Genomic DNA, 22,189 nt, shown 5'->3' on the forward strand with positions numbered 1-22,189 from the left:
GGATTATAGTAACTCAGTTTCCTTCCCGATCACACCCAACAGTCAAAGTAACTTATTATTCCTTGTTTTAAACAATTTATATCCAATTTGTAACAAATGTGACCAGCAAAGTCCTCGTAACAAAGTTCTCTTTTTGTTCTTCCACTTTGACAGCTCCTTTGACAGCTGTCAAAACCTCTATTTCTCCTCTCCCGGTGCTCTTACGGATCGCTCCCGGGGTTTCGGGGGGGGGGGTTGCCTTTTAATTCACATTCCACTTTTCTCCTCCAGCCCAGTCTTATAATTTTCCATCGCAAAGTTAATAATTTTATCAAAAAAAGGTTGCACTCGATCTTAGTTGTCAAATCCTTTGCTTTAGCTCCTCTACAACAGGGGGGAGGCTGACTTCCTTTTTGCACCTCCCCCACTCGCTCCGAATTTAAAAAGAATTTTTCCCCTTTTTTAATCCAAGTTCCAATTACTCACGGGTTATTCTTTTAAAGTCCAAATTTTCAATGGAAGAAGTCAGCGCTCTCCGTCGAATGGCATGCGGCTTCGCTCGGCAGGGGAAGCGGAGGACTCACAGCACCACCACCCCCCCCCATCACCCGCTCCGCAGCCTTTAAAAAGGCTCCTTCGCGGGTCAGGGGGGACGCAAACGGTGCCCGCCGAGTCACCATGCCCATGGGTTTCAGCGCCCATGGTTTTTGAGGGTCCCCGCGTCGCCGACGCGGTAGAACCCAGCCCCTGCCGAGCAGGCTCCCTCCAGAGCTCGGAGGGAGTCCGCCATTCGGCGATGGCGCCAACCCGGAAGCTTTGGCGCCAACCCGGAAGCCTTTGTACATATCAATTTCTGTACTGTATTTCAGGTTGAAATATGAAATCATTACATTTTTTAGATTTATAAAGAAAAGTAGAAGACAAGCATTTTCCCTCAGAGGTGTTATCTGCTAATTAAAAACGGAGGCAGGTTTTATACAGTCAACCACATTCCTATTTATTTTAAGCTTTCCTCCTTTTAAAACACAAACACACACACACTTCACTGGTACTTACTAGTATTGCTTTCTCTTACTTTGCAAAGTTGCTTCATGAGGCTATTGAAACTGCATCCGCATTCACATTTACCAAAATGATTTCTCTGAATACAGAAGTGAAGGCTTCCAAGTTTTTACGTTTGAAAATAATACCAAAAATGTTACACTAATGTTACCTAACGAAAAAGAGATGAATTTTCTGGAGGGCAAAGCACCATGCTTTTATTATGCAACATAATAGTTATTAAAACTGTAAATGAACAAGATCTCTAGTTCATAACTGATCTCTGGAACCTGTTAAGAAAACAGATCTCTTTGGACCTGTAAAAACAAATAAACTGAAAATACAGAGACTTGAAATCTTGTATATGAGTTATTTTCAGCTGCATTTACAGGTTGTTAATTTGCCCTCACAGCTGAGCCTGTACATGTTTACTTGGCAGTTAACCTCTTTGGCATTAGTGGGACTTACTCCCATGTAATTATGCACAGGATTGCAAAACACTCTTCAGAAATATAAAACATTATTTAAATGGGAGAATCATCTTTATAGAGGGAATAAGCCTATATACAATAACTAACCTAAAAAATTAATATTCAACCCCTACGTGTGATGAATGTTATTTTACTACGGTATCATTTTTGCTTAAATTCCCCTTTGCTAATCTAATGCATTGATCTCTGTAAATACTGTGCATCATGTAAAGAGGAGCTAACATTTTCAACTGTTGTGAAAAGAAGCATACTTCCTAAAACATGTCTTAAGAACAGTAGACACTGTTGCTTTAGAGATCAATAGTCATTTGCCTATGACATGTCTCCACATAAGTAATGAAGTTAGGATTAGTGCATAGACTAGATACATTGAAACTAGCAACCTTATTTTTGCTGTTTTCATACTTTCTTGTCATTTGGAGTAATCACATATCAAATAACATGATTTTCCCCAGCTTAGCTCTTACGAACTGGAAAAACAGTTGTGCATTTGTTTAGATTTGTGCTAAAGCTAAATGCTTTATAAACACTTCAAAGTTACACAAAGTTTTCTCTTCCTTCTTTTATAAATTCAAATGACAAGGGAAGAAACTGACAGCTGCTTCAAGTTTTATGCTAAATCAAAGTAGAGAAAATATAGTTGTTTTAAATCAAAACCACTGTTGGATGCACTGAATTCTCTCATTCAATTCAATGAGATAGTGGAGGGGGATTTCTATTATCTCAGAATGGATTGTGCATCTGCTTTTGCAATTGTCTGGTCTGCATTAACACAATGTAATATAAATTATTAATTTTAATTGTAAAATTTTAAAAAATAACTTACTGCAAGTGAAAACCTCATAGAGAATGAATTTATTGTCAACCCAAGCTTTGAGAAAGACTTCAGTGGAAGCAATGAGTATTTTGTTCAATCTGATGTCATTTACTCATGTTAAAAAATATTATTTTACCTCACTACAATCCCCCCCCCTTTTTCCACAGAAACCTATGGCCTGATCTAACCACATTAACTCAGAAGTATATCTTACTAATTTCAATGAAATTTACCCCCAGGAAAGCTTGCTTAGGAAAACTGCCCTCCTTGAACTGAAGGATACACTGAAATCCATCCTAAAAAGAGGAACATTTCCCCTTGAAAATGGAAGGGGAAAATGTTATTGGTTAGATATTGTGTTTGCGCTATAACCCTGGCTAATGCAAATCTGTTCTCCTGAGAATTGCATTTATTTTTTTGCCTGGATGGATTCCTGATGAGATAATGGCATTCAAAAAAGACCAAGATCCTATGTAGGGAATGCAGATAACTTGGCCCGGATTTGAACCTCCTTAATTACATTAACTAGGTTGACATAACTGCTTCACTTCTACGACTTTTGCTCTAGAAGTTCCAGGTTCTCAGTAATGCAAGGCATCGATATGCAGTGTTTCAAGTTAACCCCAGAAAATACTTGACTGAAAGGATTTTGCCTCTTAGAAGGATGTGCCATATGACGGATGCTGCTGCGTGGGGCCCTGCCAGCTTCTTATCTTCAGCCTAACTAAAGACTTGCCCAGTGTGGTGTCCACTCAAGGCACCGACACACGAGGCCTTCGCAATTTCCCTTCCTTGCATCTTCAGGCACCATCTGCAAATTCAAGATTCTGTTTCTGATCACTGAGAGATGTTTTGCCTTCAATAATTCTCGAAACAAACAGGCTCTGCATTGAGTAAAGACATATTTGAACTAACCCTTGGGCTATTGCAATCAAAGATCTCTGGAGCCCATCATTAAAACTGGCTGGTGTTTTGAGGGGGGATGGGGTTATGCTGCTACTACAACTGTTAAAATATTTGCTGGAGAGGGAAAGAGGGCAAGAAAAAGAACATTTTTAAAGAAATATGCAAAAAGATCCAAAATCAGTATGACGATGAAGATTCACTAGCCACTACTCCTTTGCTAGCAGTGCCTGGCATATTTTCAATAAGGTTTAAAATATGTGTGTACACACACACACACACGCACACACACACTCTCCACACTTCAATGAATGTCAGGAAACATAGCAATATCTGGTACATACTTAACCACACATTTGGAATACAATTTATGTAGCAGATAACAGTTTAAGAAAAAGTGCCAGTTATCTAGTCAAAAACAGAAAGCCTTTCAAAGTCTAATTTTAAATTTTGTTTTTGAAAAATAAATAAATCCCAAAACAGATTAGTTATGAAACCAATTCCTTACCTTTTGTGTTATTTCTGGACAAGAATTATAATAACTGGTACCTGGTACTTCTCTTGCTTTGATCCTGTATTTAAAAGAAAATAAATGTTAGTTTGGAAGAAATTATTGCCAGTTAAGCACAGAATATAATATGAAATGGGTGACAGTTCAAATTAGCCAACCACAGACCTTGTTTTAAAATGTAAAATTCACTGGGAAAAGTTTGATTTTAAAAGCAATAATATGCTATCCTGCAACACACACATCTGAACGTGCAATCCAACCTTTCTCAGTCACAAAATGAATCATGTACAAATCTGTCTGTTTGCCATGAGTACAGTACAGTTCTTACCAGCTTGCTCACAGTGGCCTTATCTGCAACTACCGAGGCTTCAGTATCAGTGTAAATAAATAAATGAATGAATAAATAAATTAAAATTGCAACCATGCAGCCTTAAATTATTAGCATGTTTAAAATCTAGAGAGGTTCAACTTTATATTCCATTGGGGGGGGGGGAATCACCTTAGGGCAGTTTACTCTGGGTATCTACCAAAAGTTGTGTGTGTGAGTGTGTTCAGAGATGGATAATGCTCTGCAAATTATACAATCTGAAGCATTAGAAGTTGTTAAGAAAACACAGTGGTATGAAACAATTACTATAAATTAACCACATGTCATCATCACCAGAAATCTTAAATTTACACAGTACGTGACAGATGTACGCAGTCAAGCACTGAGGAACACCGAACCCTCTCCTAACTTACCTTGCATATCAAAAACAGGCTAGTGGAACTAAGAGCGCTAGAAATCTGAAGCCTTTTGTCCACTGTAGTCTGACTTTGTGCCGACTTTTTCCGTTTTGGTGCCATCTGCTGGCAGGCAGCATCTTCTGCACTGCTTTACTGCAGTACATAAAATTGGATTACACAACTATCATACAGTACAAATGTGGGAGATCGCAGCCCCCCCCCTTCACATTCTATGTTTTCATGGCCAACCAATCAGAGACGCCTACAGTTCCAGTTCATATATTTTGAAATACAGCAGAATGGATACAGAGGTCGACATATGATTTCTCTTGGCTCTGCTTCAGCAGCAGCTCAGTGTGGAAAAGCAGCGTTTGCAAAATGCATTAGGCTTCTTCATTTCCAATTCAAACTGCAAGGATTTTTAAACGATGAGGCATTAGCTGAGGCTTCCAGGCATATTACAGTTGTATTCGTAAGAGTACTAACAAAGCTTTCTATGGGACTTGGGGAGAAATATAAGGACTAGAGATAAACGATAGTTCACTTTTTTCATATACTGTAGAAATAATTGCTGCTCATGGTGGGTATGCTTTTGACTCTTGTAAAGAGGGGTTTGCAGGTTTTCTGTTCCTTGATTCAAGAACCTGTGAAATCTATTTGATGCTTTCCAGTATCCTGTCAGCCTTAAAATTCAAGGAATAGTCCAAATCTTATTTCTCTCCAAAAACATTCAATTCAAAGTAATCCATGCAACAAGACAATATTGTAAGTATTTGCTCTGGCTCTCACTGGTGGACACAGCACTAGGGTGGAATCTACACGTACAAAAAAACACTGTGAAAATGCTTTTTAAAAAACATTCTGAAAAATATATTGAATTTGCCATAACTCACATTTGTATATTGCACTTCACAACACAGTGAAAACATTTTATTTGCAGCTGTATAGATGAGTAGGTCTCTCGACTCTGTTTCTGCAAAAGGCTTCAACACAAAGATCATGACAGAACATCATGTATGTGCTGCAGGGGTTAAGCTACATGGTTAAACACAAGTGAAGATTCCCAATGTTTGACACACACACCCAGGCGCTCCTATTGCAGAGAGGATCGGGCACAGTCATTCATGCAGCTGGTGTCCCAAACCATGGGCAAGCAGATGGGCATGCCTCTGAATATGTTGTGTGCACATATGTGTGTTAAATCTATTTGTGCCAGTGCAGTCATCTCCACATGACACAAAACAGCCATTAGTGTGATTCTGTGCTCTACATGGATAGTACCTTCATGGATACTTTGGTTCTGCAGTCACCATGAAGGAAAGGGCAAGGACACTCAAGGAAACCATGGTGGCCGCATAGCACCCACTATGGGGATTTCACTCCCCACAAATGGCAGTGCCAAAGGAGTCTCCATACATTCCCCAAGCACTCAGGTGGGTCCACAGGTGGAGTTCAGTCCATCTCGTGCCCCCTGCACTCCCAGTAGCTTTGCTTCAAAATGCTGACATCAAGTGAAAGACTGGAGTATTAATGACACCAGCCACTTAAATAATGGGCAAAATAAATATTGGCAGAAGCTATTAATATTGAATGCAAGCTAATGTATCTCAATTGGAACAGTCAACCTTTTAGCTCCTTGATTAATAACTGGTCAAATGTTACAACAGTCGACATGCTGGGTGCAAAATGAAATAAAGGTATATATTTTTGCTGAAATACATGACCCTAAATGAATCCATTAAAAAAATTAATGTTACTGGAAATAAGTGGCTTTTACACTTACTTAAACGTGGCACAGAGAAGGCAGCATATGATAAGCAGATAAACTGCTATTGCCAGAACCATTAATATTTTTAAAATCTCTGCACTGTTGGGAGGGGATGAGGGGAAGGCAGGTGCAGGAATTTTAAAAATGCCTTGTGCTTTCTCCATCATAGCACATCATCAGATCTCTGAACTAGATGTCATATTATATTTCTCATTTAACCAAAATTTCCTGCTGGTTATGGCTCTGTGCCTGTAAAAGGCACCAAGTTCATTCCCTGGCATCTCTCCTTAAAGGGTCTTGGATTATGGGATGGGGAAACATCTCTTAAGGTCTTGGAGAGTTACTTCTAACAGGGCCGCCTCTTATATTATAATTTCTAGGTGTACAACCTATTGTTTTTCAAGCACACCTATGTACATGCTCATCAGAAGCCCTGACTGGTTGTGGCTTGTTGCTGTGTAATGGGCAAAACAACCCACAGGGCAGACATGAACTGGGGCCAAAAATGCACCAAGGGCCATTTCCATTAGATTTGTGACAAATATTGGCATAAAAAACAAAACAAAAAAAGCACACCTCACTATCTCAACTTTCAGATGACACTGCTCAGTATTTCTATTTTAATGTTTTATCAGCTTTTTGTGATATTTTGATTTTGCATTGTGCATTTACTTTTTGTTTGTGATTTTATCATTGTAACTTGTGTAAACGGCTTAGAAATCTTGTTTTATTAAATAGTAAAAATGAATCAATGAATAAAATCCCAAACTTGCCTTGTTGGAGTTTGAACTGGTGGTGGCTACCTAAGGAAATATCTCAATACAGCAGTGGAACAGTTTGCAGAAAATATTGTATGGTTGCGCAATGGTAGTGCATCTACATGAAGCTGCTGAAGGATGTCATATTGCAAGATGTCACTAATATATGCCTAGGGAACAGTTGAAGCTCTCCTTTTTATCAAATCCAGATGATGGTGTTTTTAAATCGGTCTCAGGACACAGTAACATACTGGTCAAAGGCAAATAAACTGGCACTCAATCCCATTAAGATGGAGGTACTGTTAATGGGCAGATTGCCAGCTAAGTGGTGTTCATTTTGTTCTGGAGAACTTGCACTCATCCTCAGCCTTGTTGCTGGAGAGAATGAGCAGCTTCTATGTCTCAGAGTGTTTTTTTTACCAGGATACTGTGTAATCTAAACCTGGAGCTGGCTCAGTGATTGTGGCTGACTGAGGATACAGCCGATCTTGGGCCAGCTGAGACCTGCCCACTCCTCACCCATTTGGGGGATTTTTGCAGGCTGCCAGCCGGTGGGAATCTGCCTGTTTGGCAGATAGAACAGAAAGAGGTCCATGCCTGCTCAGTTATGCTGGTGTCACTGTAGTTGGAGGCCAGCAGGGCTGGGGACAATCCAAGCGCTCACCCAACCAGCTCAGTACATAGGGAAATTGGACTGTAGTACTTGATTGATACGTATATTGCACCAGCCTTCCTCTAGTTATCCACGCTGATAACCTCTCACTTGGATTGCAGCAATGCATCATACATGGGCCTGCCTTTGAAAATGCTCCAGACACTTCAATTGGTCCAGAATAGGGCCACAAGACAACAGAATATGGTCATATATGAAACCAGTGCTTTTTCACTATTAGGCCCAGGCTTTTTAAACTTTAAAAACTTTTAGTGACTAAAGATATTTATTAAAGTATTCAGATCTGTGGAATTTTACAGAGCTGATGTGTTTTTTGCTATCATAACTTTACCTGCAGTTGCTGACTTTAATCTGTATTTGCTTTATGATTTTATTTGTTTTTGGTTTAAAAAAGAAGCTTCTGCTGTTGAGTGGTCTAAAATGCAGTAACTAAACAAACTTCAACCTTAGTAATGATAAGGAAAGGGACTGAAAATAATACTTAATGCTACTGTGCAACTCTGTGGTCTGACTATGCTCTATAATGCTGTTGTAGAGCTGGGAGAGGGGCGATTCCCTATGAAGAAAGGCCAAAGCATTTGGAGCATTTTTATTCAGGCACAGGTTGATAAGCGCAGGTTTTGAACGCAGTGTAAGGTAGTCTCTATGGGAGTATATTGTATTTAATTATGGGGTATCAGAATTTTTAGGGGGTTAACCAGGCTGGGATAGCTGGGATAGCAGGCTTGTTGGCTTCTGAATGTCTGATGTAGATTTTCAATTTCATTGTTCTGCATGGGGCAATGACAATAAAAATTATCGTATTGTATTGTAAGCAATGCAATTCTAGGCCCCAGATCCACAGGCTGGAGAAGGTTCAGAAGGAAAACTGCTGCACCTCCTCTGGCAGAGAAGTGTGCCAGCAGTGAAGTGAATCACTTCACAGGCAGAAAGCTCCTGCTTGTGGAAGTAACTAACCTTACACCTGCAGACTGAGAATTCTGGCAAGGGGGGGGGGGGACACAGGCAAAGAGAAGAACTCTGCCCCTCCCCCCACAGCTCCGGCCCTGACCAGCAAGGATTTTGGAAGCAGAAGTGGATCTACCACTGTGCATCCCACTTCAGGGTGCAGATCCTCCAAATGTCCCAATTTTCCAAGGACAGTCTCAGAATTACAGAAGCCACCCCAGTTTCTGAGTGATCCCATAATGTCCCAGTTTTCCTTTTTCCTCCCCTCCCCATCACAGCCAACAATTGAAAGTGGTGTGTGTGTGTTTGTAGGTGCAAAAACAGAGTCCTGTTTAAACCGAAAATAAAATCCTAGCCTCAAATGAAGGAAATGGTGAAGCTGGCATATGAAGCCCTTCCTATACTTTTGAAGGAAAATGTCATCAATTCACTTTAAACTCTTCAATTGCAATGCTTCAGGAGCCAGCCATTACTTAGGAAATATGTGAAGCTTATCACAAATGGAGCCTTACACAGCAAGCCTTTACATCTCTCCTCAGAAGTCCTACGGTATTCAGTGGAACCTACTCCCAGGTAACTGGGTAAAAACTGGGCAGCCTTATACTGCAATCCTAAGCATTTTTACTCAGAAGTAAATCCCACTGAGTGCAGTAGGATTTACTCTCTGGTGTGTTTCTGATCATTCTGACAATTTCTATTTTTTATTGTTGTTATTATTGTTACCTGCCTTTTTCCCTGACAGGGACTCAAGACGGCTTACCTCTGAAAATTTATTTCATTCCATTTATCTGTGGAAGGTGTTGTACACAATCCCTTCCCTCACACATTTTCCCTTTACAACAATCCTGTGAGGTAGGTTCGGTGGAGAGGTTGCAACTGGCTCAAGGTGACAGATGTACCATACATGATGTCTATGTGTGCAGCAAGATCAACTGCGGGAAAAGCTTCCTGGTGTAGAATAGGGTGCCCTTATTTTCATCTGAGAAATGTTGGCGGGTATGAGAGGGCACTACAAGGAAGAACATGCTGGAACATATTATACACAATTACAATTAGTAGGGAAACTTCTGATAAAAATAAATGTTTCTTCCTCCCTAGAATACTAGAATCCAAGTGTACCCAATTAAGTTTATTGGCAATAGCTTCAGAAATTACAAAAGGAAGTATATATATTGTAACCTGCCCTGTGATCCTCGGATGAAGGGTGGTAAAGACATTTAATAAATAATAGCCAATTCTTCACATATTTTTCTTTATTTTTATTTTTAAAATATTTTTAGGCTGGTCATCATGCTCATGGATACTAGGGCAGTATATACAGTTGCAATCAAAATTATTCAACCCCCACTGTAAATTGTGTTTATTATCAAAATTTCAGCTGTCTGCAATGAGCAAATCAAACAAAAGCGATTGAAATAGCTCAACACGGGGGCTCCGCTAGGGGCGCCACGGAAGATGGCCGACAATACCATCTCTCCAGCTCACATGAGGTAATTAAGAGGCTGAGATGGGAGTAATCAGCTTCCCAGGTTTCTTCCTGGTGGAAGGGAAGATGCAGTCTCATCTGCGGATGCCCACGAACCACCCCCGAGTTCGAAAAGAAGGAGGGGGTGAGGGCACTGGATGGAAAGCCCTCAAGGGAGTTCGGATCTCCTGGATGCTGTCTCTATGAGTGCTCCAAGTTCCATTTCTTAAGATAAAAGATTGGATATAAGATTTATGGACATGCTTTGAGTGAAGAAAGGGTATTTTATCTGCTAATTAAGCCAGCCACTGAGATGCTAAGAGTGACAGATTGGAAGAAAGATAACATCAAAGAATAACATCTAAGCTGGTATGTTGAAACGGAACGGAAAGGAGGGGGGATAAAACTTTTTCTTTTTCTACTATGATACTACCTGGAAGAATATTTGGAAGAAGATAAAAGACTCTCTTGTGATGCACTATTTAATCAGGATCCGCCATTATGAGACAGACTGTGTTGCAGAGATTAATAGTCATAGGTGGAGGCGAGCCCTTACTTTGTTATTATATCAGTATCTCAAGTTTGATTTGGCAATCCTCCCCTGGAAAGACTAATGTTTGGTGCAACCTGTCTGAGAAAATTAATGAGCAAACGCCTAGATTCTATTTCATCGGGACTGAGGAAAGATGGCGTCTGCCATCCAAGAAGGACTTGGGATGGATTCAGCATAAATACCAGCATGTGAGGACATATTGCAAATAAAAGACTTATCAGCTGCAAAAAAAGGGGGGGGGAGTCATACAAAGTTCACACAGAAGCATAATATTGTTCATTTCAGCTCGTCTGTGGAAACAACTCAGAGGCTATGAAAGAAGAAGGATAATAACAAGAAGATTTAAAGATGGGACTAGTGGACACTCAAAGCAGTAGAAATATGAGATGATTGGACCGCACTGAACTTGAAGCATGGGAACCCCCAACAAAAAAATTATAATTTGGCAAAATATTTGAACTTCATGATATATATTTGTATAATTTGGAATATTTAATGTGATTTGATTGAAAAATTAATAAAAAATATTATTTTAAAAAATGAAATAGCTCAACACAATGGATGCTTCAGGTTCAAATTCAGCTGAAATTGCAACTTACACTGGCTTCTCCAGTGTCACTATTATTCAACCCCTTCATGGCAAGCATCTTTAGTACTTAGTAGAGCAGCCTTTTGCTGCTATGACCTGCTGCAAACCAGATGCATAGCCAGACAACAGCTTCCGGCAGTGTTCCTGAGGAATCTTAGCCCACTCCGCATGAGCAATGGCCTCCAGTTCAATAATATTCTTGCATTTGCCTTCTTCAAATCTCACCCGACATTGGGGTTCAAGTCAGATGACTGTGATGGCCACTGTAGAACCTTCCAAGACTTCTTCTGCAACCAAGCCTTGGTGGAATTTGAGGGGTGCTTGGGATCATTGTCCTGTTGGAAGGTCCAATGACACCCAAGCTTCAGCTTCCTCACAGACAGCATGATGTTTCCTCCTAGGATTTCCTGATACTTCAAGTGGCTGGGGCAACTCAGTCAGATGGATGAGATAGGCTAGTTTTAGCCTTTTGGTATTAATAATCCAGAATGCTTTGAGGTGAACTGGATCTCCCTGGTATTATCTCCTTTTTTCTCCCTTAAAATAATAACCACACAGAAACAAGTCTTGTAAAAGGTAGAAAAAACATTTACTCACTCAGTATACATCTTGAATAGCAGATTCAGCAGATTTGTGCAGGCAGGCTTAAAATGCTAATTGAGTTAGAATCATAGAATCATAGAGTTGGAAGAGACCACAAGGGCCATCGAGTCCAACCCCCTGCCAAGCAGGAAACACCATCAGAGCACTCCTGACATATGGTTGTCAAGCCTCTGCTTAAAGACCTCCAAAGAAGGAGACTCCACCACACTCCTTGGCAGCAAATTCCACTGTCGAACAGCTCTTACTGTCAGGAAGTTCTTCCTAATGTTTAGGTGGAATCTTCTTTCTTGTAGTTTGGAACCATTGCTCCGTGTCCGCTTCTCTGGAGCAGCAGAAAACAACCTTTCTCCCTCCTCGATGTGACATCCTTCTATATATTTGAACATGGCTATCATATCACTCCTTAACCTCCTCTTCTCCAGGCTAAACATGCCCAGCTCCCTTAGCCGTTCCTCATAAGGCATCGTTTCCAGGCCTTTGACCATTTTGGTTGCCCTCCTCTGGACACGTTCCAGTTTGTCAGTGTCCTTCTTGAACTGTGGTGCCCAGAACTGGACACAGTACTCCAGGTGAGGTCTGACCAGAGCAGAATACAGTGGCACTATTACTTCCCTTGATCTAGATGATATACTCCTATTGATGCAGCCCAGAATTGCATTGGCTTTTTTAGCTGCCGCGTCACACTGTTGGCTCATGTCAAGTTTGTGGTCAACCAAGACTCCTAGATCCTTTTTACATGTACTGCTCTCAAGCCAGGTGTCACCCATCTTGTATTTGTGCCTCTCATTTTTTTTTTTTTTGCCCAAGTGCAATACTTTACATTTCTCCCTGTTAAAATTCATCTTGCTTGTTTTGGCCCAGTTCTCTAATCTGTCAAGGTCGTTTTGAAGTGTGATCCTGTCCTCCGGGGTGTTAGCCACCCCTCCCAGTTTGCTGTCATCTGCAAATTTGATCAGGATGCCCTTGAGTCCATCATCCAAGTTGTTGATAAAGATGTTGAATAAGACCGGGCCCAAGACAGAACCCTGTGGCACCCCACTAGTCACTCTTCTCCAGGATGAAGAGGAACCATTGATGAGCACGCTTTGGGTTCGGTCAGTCAGACAGTTACAAATCCACTGAGTGGTAGCATAGTCAAGACCGCATTTTACCAGCTTCTTTACAAGAATATCATGGGGCACCTTGTCAAATGCCTTGCTGAAATCAAGGTAGGCTACATCCATAGCGTTCCCTTCATCTACCAGGCTTGTAATTCTGTCAAAAAACGAGATCAGATTAGTCGGACATGACTTATTTTTCAGAAATCCATGCTGACTATTGGTGATCACAGCATTCCTTTCTAGGTGCTCACAAACTGTTTGCTTAATGATCTGCTCCAGAATCTTCCCTGGTATTGATGTCAGACTGACCGGGCGGTAATTATTTGGGTCCTCTCTTTTCCCCTTTTTGAAAATAGGGACAACATTTGCCCTCCTCCAGTCTGCCGGGACTTCGCCTGTTCTCCAGGAATTCTCAAAGATGACTGCCAGTGGTTCTGAGATCACATCTGCTAGTTCTTTTAATACTCTTGGATGCAGTTCATCTGGCCCTGGAGACTTGAATACATCTAAACTAGCCAAGTATTCTTGTACTATCTCCTTAGTTATTCTGGGCTGTGTTTCCTCTGCTGAATCATTTGCTCCAAATTCTTCAGGTCGGGCATTGTTTTCTTTATCGGAGAAGAGTGAGTTACTAAGACATACGGTACTAAGGTCTAGCTTAAAAATGGAGTCTGAGCTTGAGCTCCTATTTGCAGTTGTTCTAATGTTGTAGCCATAGGTATGATGGAGAAGAGCGGGGGTGGGGGTGTGCTCAGGCAAGGAGCAGCAGATATATAGCTATGCCCTCAGGCCACAATAGGGAAGTGATCCCTACGAGCCTCAGCCCCTTCATGTGCCTATCTGCCAAAACATGATTTGTTGGTTTGACTGCAATGAATATTCCACAGAGCCCTTGTAAAATAAGCATAAGATGCAAGTTACACACACAGTCAGGAGGAAGGCAGAGGAAGGCGGCACTCCATCTCATTTCCCCCTTGTGACCACACTGCAAAGAGCAGGACGGCTCCGTTTGCTGGGTGCTGCTTTGTGGGTGTGTTGTTGTTGTTGTTTAGTCGTTTAGTCATGTCCGACTCTTCGTGACCCCCTGGACCAGAGCACGCCAGGCACTTCTGTCTTCCACTGCCTCCCGCAGTTTGGTCAAACTCATGCTGGTAGCTTCAAGAACACTGTCCAACCATCTCGTCCTCTGTCGTCCCCTTCTCTTTGTGCCCTCCATCTTTCCCAACATCAGGGTCTTTTCCAGGGAGTCTTCTCTTCTCATGAGGTAGCCAAAGTACTGGAGCCTCAACTTCAGGATCTGTCCTTCCAGCAAGCACTCAGGGCTGATTTCCTTAAGAATAGATAGGATTGATCTTCTTGCAGTCTCCTCCAGCACCTTAATTCAAAAGCATCAATTCTTTGGCGATCAAACTTTATGGTCCAGCTTTCACTTCCATACATCACTACTGGGAAAACCATAGCTTTAACTACACGGACCATTGTTGGAAAGGTGATGTTGCTCCAGTGCTTTTTTTCTGGGGGAACGTAGGGGGGCGCATACCCATAAACATTTTGTGAATCTAACGGGAGAAGAAACTAAAATTTTAAAATTGTTAGTTTCTTCTCTAGCACGGTGAATCGTCAGTTCCGCTGCTACCCCCAATGGCGGCCTCATTTCCTCTCATGGTGTTTCCTGAGTCACAGATGGAAGCAAGCATTTAATGTGTGAAGTAGGAGCTGGAATCTAGCACAGTGATTGATCAGTTTCGTTGTTACCACCTCCGATCGTGGCTTCCTTTCCTTTCCCAGTGATTTTCTTGAGTCACAATGAGAGTACCCCTAAACATTTTTTTAGAAAAAAAAGGACTGAGTTGCTCCCATTATGCACCTGACACCCCCCCCGCCGCCCCCAGCCAGGCTGATACCAGGAGTGGGTTAGGCTTGTTGAAATTTACCTTGTATGATGTAGCACAAAGTGGTGGCATGGAGAAGGCCTTAGCTATGAACTGTTTTGCACACGTGTCGGCTTTTTCACTTCTTTGCCCAGACACACAGGACACCCGCGTCCTTTCTGCTGAACATGTAGAAGTACCTATAAATAATTTAATATTAACATCTGCTACATATGGTGGGCTGCTTCACCATACATAATCACAGAGCACTGTATATCTTCCATACCATTCAGCCACTAACTGTAAGTAGAATTTTCTTATTTCTTTTTTTCCTTTAAAAAACAGTCCCTTTCCCCTGCAGTCACCATGGTGACTGAAATTTGCTTGGACAAAATTTTTCCCAGAAAAAAAAACCCTACTGTGTAAGTAAACTTTTCTCATAACATTTCTCATTATTATGGATATTGCTCCTGAAATGGGACCCTACTGGTCTTCCCTCTGTTCTACCTGAAAGACTAACAATTTTATTTCTAATAAGAGCATGCAGGCTTCTAGAGAACACAAAGTTAAGCTCCCCACTCCCTTTAAAGCCATTGTTCCTGCCAGGAAAATTTGATATATACGTTAAACTCTGAGGGAAGAAACAGAAGACTGAGCAGTAGCCTCCTAAAGGAAGGAGCACTGTCAGGGCATGCAGTCCAAGCCGGGAGGACTCCCAGCCTAAATCCCCTCCTAATCGCCAAATTAGCCCGGAGGAGCAAAGGGGAATGTCGCAGGAAGTTTAAGAAGGCACTGAAGACTTCTTTCCAATTGCTGGCTGAAATCACAGAAGGAGAACCACAAGGCTGAGAGGGAAGCCTCAGCATGTTAACGGATCAACGTCTCAAGAACCAGCATGAATTCTGAGCAAAGTATCTATGCAGAACTTACATGGCATGATCAAAGTGGAAGAAATTTCTGCCAGCAGAAATCCTGACCCTCTTAATTCCAGATTGCAACCCCTGCCCAATATCTCACTCCACACAGGTTGACCTACAACTTGGAGGGGAGGGCAGTCGCCAGGATGCTGAGCTGTCCCTTGGACCACTGTTGTGTCTAACAGAATGTTCTCCTTCTGTGCCTAAAGCAGCCTTCTCCAAGCGGCCACCCTTCAGATGTTTTGAACTACCATTTCCATCAGTTCTGGCCAGCATAGTCAATGGTTAGGATAGAACAGTTGGCACTTTAGTCCAAAACATCTGGAGGGCACCAGATTGGGGAACAATGGCATAACATGTGAAAGTAAATATATTGCTACAGGCTCCCCATTCCCCAAGCACTGAGAAGTTCTGCAGGCTGCACTTGCCAGAGTTTGACTTTGGGAAGACTTATGACATTTTTGTCACCCATGATTTATTTACAAATGCACAAGACGACCAGGAAATCCATCATCCCTTATCAGTTCCCTCTCATAGCACCTTCTATGGGTTTAATGAGAACCATTGAAGCTCAAAGGTGAGGTAGTGTCCTGATCCCCTGGCCTACCTGGCAGACAGAGTGCCAAGACGAAGTTCCAAGTCCCAGATGCCAGTCCATACAAGCCAAGTCAGGAAATGCAGTCCAGAGTCAGTCCAAGTAAGCAGTAAGTAGCTCAGCAGGCAATCTCAAAGTAGAAACCTGTGAAGGCCCAAGGCGAATCCCAGACAAGATCCCTCAATGTCAGCAGTTGAGCAGCCACAGCCCCTCAGCTCTGCTGCCTTCTGATACTGTGTCTGCTGACTGCAGCATCTGGGCTTGATGAGCATGTGACCCTCGCCTGCTCCAGCTTGCCCCAGCTGAGGAGTCTATGCCTCCTTCCCCACCTGGCCAGCTAGTGAACCGGGCTGCAGGCCCTGGCCTGACTCTGCATCCTGGAGTGCTCTGCCCACTGTTCCCTATGTCTTAGGACCTGTCATGTTCATGGGGACGGGGGCCTCTCTGGCTCTGGGTCCCGCTGCTCAGCTTTCTGTGCACTGCCCCCTGCGCCCTCATCATCCTCTGTCACCCTGTGAGTATTGTCTACACCAACCTCTCCTTCCCCATCCCTAGCCTGCTCCCATGTGACCCAGTCCCAGCTGCACCTCTCAGCGAAATCCGGTTCCTCCCCAAAATTCTGCCAGTTCAAGACAGGTAGCCTAGGACTATGTTAGTATTTATAACATATACAATAATATATATATTCTAAGGTGTATAAGAATATTTTTTATACTTATTGGATTTACTATCCATGATTTTCAAAGAGGAGAATGTTGAAGATAATTTTGTGGCAACGATATTTGTTTCAGTTCTAGCTGAATATTATTCAGCATTTGTCATTTTAATATACAAGAGCCAATGTGGTGTGACAGATCAGGGAGACCTAATGTGCACTCAGCCACAAAGTTCCCCTGGACCACTCAGGGCTATTGTAAGGATAGCATCCAGCAGCTCCCCCACCTCACATAATAATAATAATAATAATAATAATAATAATAATAATAATTTTTATTTATATCCCGCCCTCCCCAGCCGAAGCCGGGCTCAGGGCGGCTAAGAATAATAAAATAATCAAACAATCAAATAATCAGACATTCTAAAAATATTTCATTATAAAAATTAATTAAAATCAAATTAATGGCAACCGATTAAGCACAATTCTGTGCAGGTTGCCAGAGGAGGGAGTCAGGCTGCGCCCCGACCAAAGGCCTGGTGGAACAACTCTGTCTTGCAGGCCCTGCGGAAAGATGTCAGGTCCCGCAGGGCCCTAGTCTCTTGTGACAGAGCGTTCCACCAGATTGGAGCCACAGCCGAGAAAGCCCTGGCTCTAGTTGAGGCCAGCCTAACCTCTCTGAGGCCTGGGACCTTGAGGATGTTATTATTTGCAGACCGTAGGTTTCTCTGTGGGGCATACCAGGAGAGGCGGTCCCGTAGGTACGAGGGTCCTAGGCCGTATAGGGCTTTAAAGGTTAAAACCAGCACCTTAAACCTGATCCTGTACTCCACCGGGAGCCAGTGCAGCTGGTATAGTACCGGATGAATGTGATCTCGCAGCGAAGACCCCATAAGGAGTCTCGCCGTGGCATTCTGCACCCGCTGGAGTTTCTGGGTCAGTCTCAAGGGCAGCCCCACGTAGAGCGAGTTACAATAATCCAGTCTGGAGGTGACCGTCGCGTGGATCACAGTGGCTAGGTCAGGGCGAGAGAGATAAGGGGCCAACTGCTTAGCTTGGCGGAGATGAAAAAATGCCGCCTTTGTTATAGCTGCAATCTGCACCTCCATAGAAAGGGAGGTATTGAAGATTACACCCAAACTCTTAACGGACGGTGCTAGCACTAATTGCACCCCCGCAAGAGATGGGAGTTGCCCCCTCAGTCCCATATCGTCCCGCCCCAGCCAGAGGACCTCTATCTTCGAAGGATTTAACTTCAACAATAATAATAAATTTAATAATAATAATAAATAGGCTGCTTTGACCACCTTGGGGAAAATACAGGATATAAATGTGATGACTAAATGAGAAAGATGTATGAGAGACATACATCCAATGAAGTTCTATCTCTGTTGGTCACCTTGTAACTTTGTCGCAGGACCAGTTCTCCATAGTGAAATGGATGCATTTTTTTCTTTTCTTTTTGTGCTGTTGCAAAAGTGTTGCAGCTTCATTGGGATGGTCAATGGGTCAATTGACCTCTTGAACCAGCAAGGTGGAGGGTGCTGTGGTTTCTGGCTGCTGCACTGAAAACCTGGAAGGTAAAATCCCAAAGTCCCCTGCTTTGGGATGCAGGAGCAGAATATCCATCTTGGGAAACTACAGGGCAGGAGAGCAGTGTCCCCACTCACCAGGGCTTCTTTTTTAAAAAAGAAAAATAGGTGCTGGTACTTGCCATGAAGTTGTTACACTACGTGCCACACTTTTTAACAACAACAAAAAGAGGTGCCGGACTTCTACCCCCCTCCCACTGGCCTCAACTCCGCTGGGACCGGGAGCACCCCACCGACAGCCCAGTGAAGCTTCAAGGCCTGAAGGCCTCCGGAGTTGAAGGGGGGAGGGAACAAAAAGGACTCTCCCTCAGCTGAGCTCCAGCTTGCCTAGGTGTTGGAATCTAAAAAATAAAAGATAGAAATAAGATGTATGATAGTAATAAGGAGAAGGCATTTTTTTAATGAGAAAATAAAAATTAAAAGTGGGCAATTTTTTTTTTTAAATGATACTAAACCTGAACAGGAAATCAGAAGACTCCTAGCAGGGCTGACCATGTCAACCTTATCAGCAGAGGAACAAGAATTCACGGAGAGCCCTCTCACCCCAGAGGCAATAGAGACAGTACAGTGGGGCCTCGCAAGACGAAAAGAATCCGTTCCACGAGTCTCTTCGTCCTGTGGTTTTTTCGTCTTGCAAAGCAACCCTATTAGTGGCTTAGCGGCTATTAGCGGCTTAGCGGCTTAGAAAAAGGGGGGGGGAGCGAAAAAAATCGCAAGACTCATAGAGAAATTCGTCTTGCGAAGCGCCTCGAAAAATGGAAAACCCTTTCGTCTAGCGGGTTTTTCGTCTTGCGAGGCATTCGTCTTGTGGGGCACCACTGTACTCAAAAACCTGAAACCACACAAAGCCCCAGGCCCGGATGGCTGTACAGCAGAATTATAGGGGGGGAAAATCAAAGAACCCCTGATGCCTTACATGACCCACCAATTTAACAACATCATAAAAGGGGCCCTCATCCCCAGAACCTGGGCCTCTTCCAAAATAGTCTCTATCCCCAAAGCACTCAAAGATAGCCTCAAAATAGAATCATACAAACCAATCTCATTGATAATTTTAACAGGGAGAAATGTAAAGTATTGCACTTGGGCAAAAAAAAATGAGAGGCACAAATACAAGATGGGGGACACCTGGCTTGAGAGCAGTACATGTGAAAAGGATCTAGGAGTCTTGGTTGACCACAAACTTGACATGAGCCAACAGTGTGACACGGCAGCTAAAAAAGCCAATGCAATTCTGGGCTGCATCAATAGGAGTATAGCATCTAGATCAAGGAAAGTAATAGTGCCACTGTATTCACCTCTGGTCAGACCTCACCTGGAGTACTGTGTCCAGTTCTGGGCACCACAGTTCAAGAAGGACACTGACAAACTGGAACGTGTCCAGAGGAGGGCAACCAAAATGGTCAAAGGCCTGGAAACGATGCCTTATGAGGAACAGCTAAGGGAGCTGGGCATGTTTAGCCTGGAGAAGAGGAGGTTAAGGGGTGATATGATAGCCATGTTCAAATATATAAAAGGATGTCACATCGAGGAGGGAGAAAGGTTGTTTTCTGCTGCTCCAGAGAAGCGGACACGGAGCAATGGTTCCAAACTACAAGAAAAAAGATTCCACCTAAACATTAGGAAGAACTTCCTGACAGTAAGAGCTGTTCGACAGTGGGATTTGCTGCCAAGGAGTGTGGTGGAGTCTCCTTCTTTGGAGGTCTTTAAGCAGAGGCTTGACAACCATATGTAAGGAGTGCTCTGATGGTGTTTCCTGCTTGGCAGGGGGTTGGACTCGATGGCCCTTGTGGTCTCTTCCAACTCTATGATTCTATGATTCTATGATTCTATAAACCAAGACTACAAGATAGTCACATCAATCCTGGCTAATCGCCTAAAAATCTTCCTACACAAACTTATCACTCCAGACCAGGCAGGCTTTGTTCCTGGTTGCAACGTAACAGACCCCAGGAGGAAACTACTGAATCTGATAGAACACAGCAAAACGACCAAATTCCCACTTGCGATCAGGTCCCTAGGCATCTTTAAAGCCTTTGATTGCTTAGAATTGAAATATCTATTAGCAGTATTAACTAACATGAAATTTGGGCCCAACTTCCTACAAATTTACTCCCAAACCTAAGCAAAATGCAGAATTAACAATATGGACTCCAATACCATAGCAATCCAAAGAGGCACAAGACAAGGATGCCCTCTGTCTCCCTTCCTATTCCTCTTGGCCCTGGAACCCCTTGCAATCCGACTCTGAGCAGCCCCAGATATCAAGGGTGTGGAAATAAAAGGTAAAACCTATAAACTAGGGTCGCAGGTCAACCTGATGGTCACGACGCCAGACCCCATAAACACAGCAACTCAACACATCCGCAATGGGGTCGGGCCTGCAAGTAAACTTTGCAAAAACTGAGGCTATGTGCTTAAACACACACACACACCCGCATACCCAAAAGGAATTCACCAACATCACAAAGATAAAACTTTGCCACACCAAATTCAGGTACCTAGGGGTTCAAATAACCAGAAACCTCAACAAATTATACCTCCACAATTACAAGCCCCTGTGGCGACAAATCAACAGTTACTTGAGGAAATGGAACAGTGCCAACTTCACCTTCTCTGACAAAATAGCCATGATCAAAATGATCACTCTCTCAAAGCTAACCTATTGATTCCAAATCCTCCCAATCTGGATTCCTCCAACCAACTCCAGAAGTGGCAGAAAAAACTACACTCGTTTATTTTATCACACAAAGAGCCAAGAATAAGCCCTAAATACCTGCACCTCCCCTCCTCAGAAGGAGGATAGGGAATCCCCAACATAGAATTATGTTACATCGGCAACCAAGTATACCACATAATCCCGTATATTCTAGAAAACGAGTCTTGGACGGGTCTTGGAGAGAGGCACCGTTGAAAACATCTCCACCACAGCACACCCATTTCTCCAAAAAAAACTAAAGAAAATCCCCACAATACTGAACAGGTTCACTGAACAGGAAGTGAAAAGTAGGCAAACTATCCCCATCCCCACTAACCCCCTGGCTTAACACCCACTATTCCAACACACAGCACAAAACCTCCAGATAAAGACCTGGCAAGCCGAAGGCCTGCACTGCCTAAAAGACTTCTACAAAAACAACAAATCCATACCAGCACAAGAAATACAAGACAAACTAGGGGACACCCAAATACCTTGGCTAACACATTGTCAACTATACGCTTCTTAAACAATCCAGCAGTAAAATCAGCAGCCACTAGGCCCTGGACCACCTTCGAAAACCTTCTCCTGACCGCAGAGGGACACGGCAAAGGGATGGCATCCACAATGTACAAAATACTGCTCCAGAATCCCACAACCCCCCTTGACGCAATCGAAGAACAATGGGAGCATGACATTGGCTATGAAATTAACCCCACCAAATGGACTAGAATGTGGTCTAAACTTCCCTTTAAGTCCATATCAGCCAAAAGAAGGGAACTCACTCTGAAGCTCACCTACAGGTGGTACTTAACACCACAGACACTGGCGCTGATATGCCCAGGAACCTCACCAAGGAGAGGCCGCACCTCCACAGGCACATCCCTCCACATGTGGTGGGAGTGCCCCAAAATCCAACTCTTCTGGACAGCAGTA

The 22,189-nt window shown here is 42.9% G+C and overlaps 1 long non-coding RNA gene across 2 annotated transcripts in view; it reads right to left on the minus strand.

Moving 5' to 3' along the window:
* Nucleotides 1-22,189, minus strand: part of LOC307215802 — a 204,670-nt gene that overhangs the window by 180,408 nt on the left and 2,073 nt on the right. Inside the window, exons 1-2 of one of the 2 annotated variants that reach the window (XR_013838614.1) lie at nucleotides 4,484-4,565; nucleotides 3,740-3,803 (exon numbers count right to left, since the gene is read on the minus strand). This is a non-coding gene — a long non-coding RNA (uncharacterized lncRNA). Of the gene's footprint in view, nucleotides 1-3,739; nucleotides 3,804-4,483; nucleotides 4,566-22,189 lie in introns of those variants that run through there. The other variant, XR_013838613.1, reaches the window with a different exon arrangement.

Source organism: Podarcis cretensis (assembly GCF_951804945.1).
Source record: "Podarcis cretensis genome assembly, chromosome: 5".
NCBI lineage: Eukaryota > Metazoa > Chordata > Lepidosauria > Squamata > Lacertidae > Podarcis > Podarcis cretensis.